Genomic DNA, 4,070 nt, shown 5'->3' with positions numbered 1-4,070 from the left:
TCTGCAGTATTTATGGGTGTCATGGGAATAACAGTAAATGTCAGAACTGAATGTATGCTGTCATGGCCACTAATGCAAAGTCACAGCAACTTAATTCTTCCGGTCTTCTTGTTAGTGATACAAGGCTTAAAATGGTTTTAAATGCATTTAGAGAGTTCTTTGTTAAAAACCTTATGAATGTCCAAATGCTGGCATGTTCAAAAGATTTTTGGAATAACGTATTATGCTAAACTGTCTGAGAATGGCTACGCATCATTGTAAGTATCAGCCTGGCTTATTCATCTCCCAGACACTGTGAATTTGGACAATGAAGCCAAATCCAGAATTCTCATTTTGTTGTACCTGCCCTGACTTCAGCGGAGGACCTTCCTGAGCATGATCACAGCATTAACTGAATACAGGAACTTAAGAGCACATTCTGCGCGACACACACACACCCCCACCCCACATCCCTCAAAATAGAAAATCAGACAAAATTCCTGACAATGTGTGCAGAAGTCCAGATTCGGTCATTCTACAACCCTGGTGAAGAGTGAGCTACCCACTCTTCCTTGAAGATGATCATACTCTGATCTTATAGTCATTGATACATGAGAGTTTCAAAGATGTGTAAAGAGAACAATGAATTTCACTGCAACAATGGTGTAGCCAGGAGATAGCTTTTAAGGGCCAGATTATGAGAGTATGTAACAAAGCCACTGACTTCCCTATTGTCATATTTTGTTTGTCATTTTACATATTGTCTTATTACAAGAATGGTAATTTTTCATTTCTGTGATTGGTTTGTGAGGAACAAAACTTGGGGTTTATCTTGCCTGAGGTAGTTCAGATATTTACCCACCTGGATCTGAAATATCTATGCTCTTACGGTCCAGCCACTTGTCCTACATCTTGGGAACACTTCAAAATTTTTCCAAAGTATGTCAAAAAAGATGATCTGTGTGAATGAATAATTACAAGAAACAGTCATGTAAGGCTTGTCCTACCCTTAAAACTTTTTGTATCAGAAGATGCTTATCTAGCCAAACTGCTTTGCAACTCAGGCTGACCAGAGCACACCCGTTGCTACCGTAGCTCAGCTGACAGATAGGATCTTATGAAGCTGCATTAGCTTGGTGGATTAGGACCACCAACCAAATTCCTGCGCTCTGCACCCCAAAATCACGATAGTAGTACATGAATTTTGGGGAGCATGAATTTATAGAGCACTCGTCTTGATAAACATCAAAGTCATCAACCCTCTTTCCTCCACAGACAATGGAGTAGAGCCCTGTGCTGGGAGCCCTCACCAGCATCTTCTGGTTCTCAAATGCTGACTTAGGGGGGCTGCCTGTCCTTGGAGCGAGTGTGCCCTGGGCTTGGGGGGTGTCACCTCGGTACCCTTCCTGCCCCCCCACCCTACCCCCGCAGACTGCTCACCCATCAGACCCCAATTCACAGCACAGAAGGGTGCTGTCTGCATCCTGCTGACCCCACACCAGGGAACAGCAGGGAGTGAAATGAAACCGGTTTTATAGAGGGTGCAATTAAAGGAAGCAAGAAGTTCATCATCCCCCTTTAACAGGTGGTGAGTTTAGGTAAGCTGCTCTGATGACAGAACTGCTGTGCAGTTGGATAGCCACAGACTTCTGAACTTTGTGGAAGATAGGTCTTTGGTTTACATTTTGGTCACAAAGGATTTTTCTTCCCACTGAAAAAACACCCCAGTAACTTATAATAGTAGTTAAATGCAGTCGTTTTAGTACTGGTGAACACTCCGCAACAGACTGACAGCATGATAGTCTTAACAGGTCTATCTTGTAGAAATCTTTCTAATTTCTCAGAATATATTTTAAAGTATTTCTTAGTGTAATACTATTATCTTCAACCTCAGCTTTTAAAAAGGTTTTGGGGGAAAAAAATCCTGCAACAAAATTAGAAAATTCTAACATGTTTTATGGCAACAGTTTTAAATGAAACTGTTTCAGCATTGAAAATCCATTAGAAGTGGGACAAAACCTCCCAGCATAAAGACGACTATCTAGGGATTCAATTACTGAAACTCCTTGCAATCAACTTATTTCAGTGGAATATTCTTTTTTCAAGCTTACAAGAAAAAAACATTCTTGAAACGAATCAGAGACATCAACATCAAAGTTTCTCTGCATCACAAAGCAATAAGGCAATTTAATACGGTATTAACACATGAAACAGAGGTTAACTATGCTTCTCAAAGATCACTTAAAACAGAACTGAGAAAAATGGGCTGATGATATGTTCTTAGGCTTCTGTTCTAAAATTGTCATGTTCCATAGTTTCAGATGAGTCAGCTGAGTAGGAAAGTTGGTTGTCTTGTACTGTGCTTGTGCTTCCGGACCTAATCCCATCCCTAATTAAAAATAGAGATTATTTGCCAAAATTTGTCAGATCTGAAAGCAGTTTTGAGTTTAATCTTATCTGACTTATTAGCAAAGCATCTAGGTCCTTCTTTCCTTCCTAAATAAGATGAAATGGATAGAAATACTTAATGTTTACTTACGTTGATCCAGAACAAATTAAAATGTAGTAGTATGAGACTCTGTCTTAGCTGCGTTACAAGAGGTCTGGAGCTCAAAGATTTGTACTGCTATACATTCAATAAGAAAATAATACCCATCCTTCTGTACTAGCTAATTATTTCTTTAGCTAGAAAAAAAATGTAAGAAAAATCACTTTTCTTCCAAAATGTTAATTCTCTAGGGAATGTTTCTCAACGGTTCTTTGTTATCTTCCTAACAAAACTGAAAATAATTACAGCAACACTTCTTACCACTCACAAATCTAACATGCCTATAATCATGGTAAGAACAGTTATTTTCCAGCTTTGTATTATATATGTACATTCCTCTTATGCATTTAGAGGTGGACATTTTCAGCCCAGGAAGGGTGACTGTACGTAGCATGTCTGGCCTTCTTCAGATTACAGGCTTGATAACGTAAACTGGTCACTTCCTCAACTAACTGGTAGCTGAACAAAAGCACACATTGATTTACATTCTCCAAGTGATGAAAAATCCTGAGTCGCTGGGTGTCCCGGTCCCGTGGTCCCGGTCTCGGTCCCGAGCCGCCGGGGTCCCAGTCCCGGTCCCGAGCCACGTGGGTCCCGGTCCCGAGCCGCGGGGGTCCCGGTCCCGGTTTCGAGCGTCGAGGGTCCCGGTCCCGGGAGTCCCGGTCTCGGGAGTCCCGGTCCCGGTCCCTGGTCCGAGCCACAGGGGTCCCAGTCCCGGGGGTCTGGGTCCTGGTCCCTGCTCCGAGCCGCAGGGGTCTCGGTTCCGAGGATCCCGGTCCCGGTCCCGAGCTGAGGGGTGTCGCGGTCCCCGGGGTCCGGTTCGGTCCCGAGCCGCCGGGGTCCCGGTCCCTAACCGCGGGGGTCACGGCTCCCAGTGGTCCCGGTCCCAGCCCTGAGCTGCGAGAATGCCGGTCCCGGTCCCGGTTTCGGTCCGAGCCGCGAGGGTCCCAGTCCCGGTCTCGGTCCAAGCCGTGGGGGTCCCAGTCCTGGTTTCGAGCTTCGAGGGTCCCGGTCCTGGGAGTCCCGGTCCCGGTCCCTGGTCCAAGGCGCAGGGGTCCGCTCCCGGGGTCTTGGCCCCAGTCCCGGTTCGAGCCGCGGGGGGATCCCGGTCTCGATCCCCAGCCGCGGGGGTCCCGGTCCCGGGGTCTTGGCCCCAGTCCCGGTCCGAGCCGCGGGGGTCTCGGTTCCGAGGATCCCGGTCCCGGTCCCGATCCGCGGTGGTCCGGGTCCCCGGAGTCCCGGTCGCGGTCCCGAGCCGCGGGGGTCCCGGTCCCCGGGGTCCGGAGGTCCCGGTCCCGAGCCTCGGGGGTCCCGGTCACAGGGGTCCCGGTCGCGGTCCCGAGCCACGGGGGTCCCGGGTCCCGGTGGTCTAGGTCCCAGTCCTGAGCTGCGAGAATCCCGGTCCTGGTCCCGGTCTCGGTCCGAGCCCCGGGGGACCCAGTCCCGGTTCCGAGCCGCGGGGGTCCCGGTCCCGGGAGTCCCGGTCCCGGTCCCTGGTCCGAGCCGCAGGGATCTCGGTTCCGAGGATCCCGGTCGCGGTCCC

Source organism: Falco naumanni, unplaced genomic scaffold (assembly GCF_017639655.2).
Source record: "Falco naumanni isolate bFalNau1 unplaced genomic scaffold, bFalNau1.pat scaffold_93_arrow_pat_ctg1, whole genome shotgun sequence".
Lineage (NCBI taxonomy): Eukaryota > Metazoa > Chordata > Aves > Falconiformes > Falconidae > Falco > Falco naumanni.
This window is presented reverse-complemented; position numbering follows the sequence as displayed.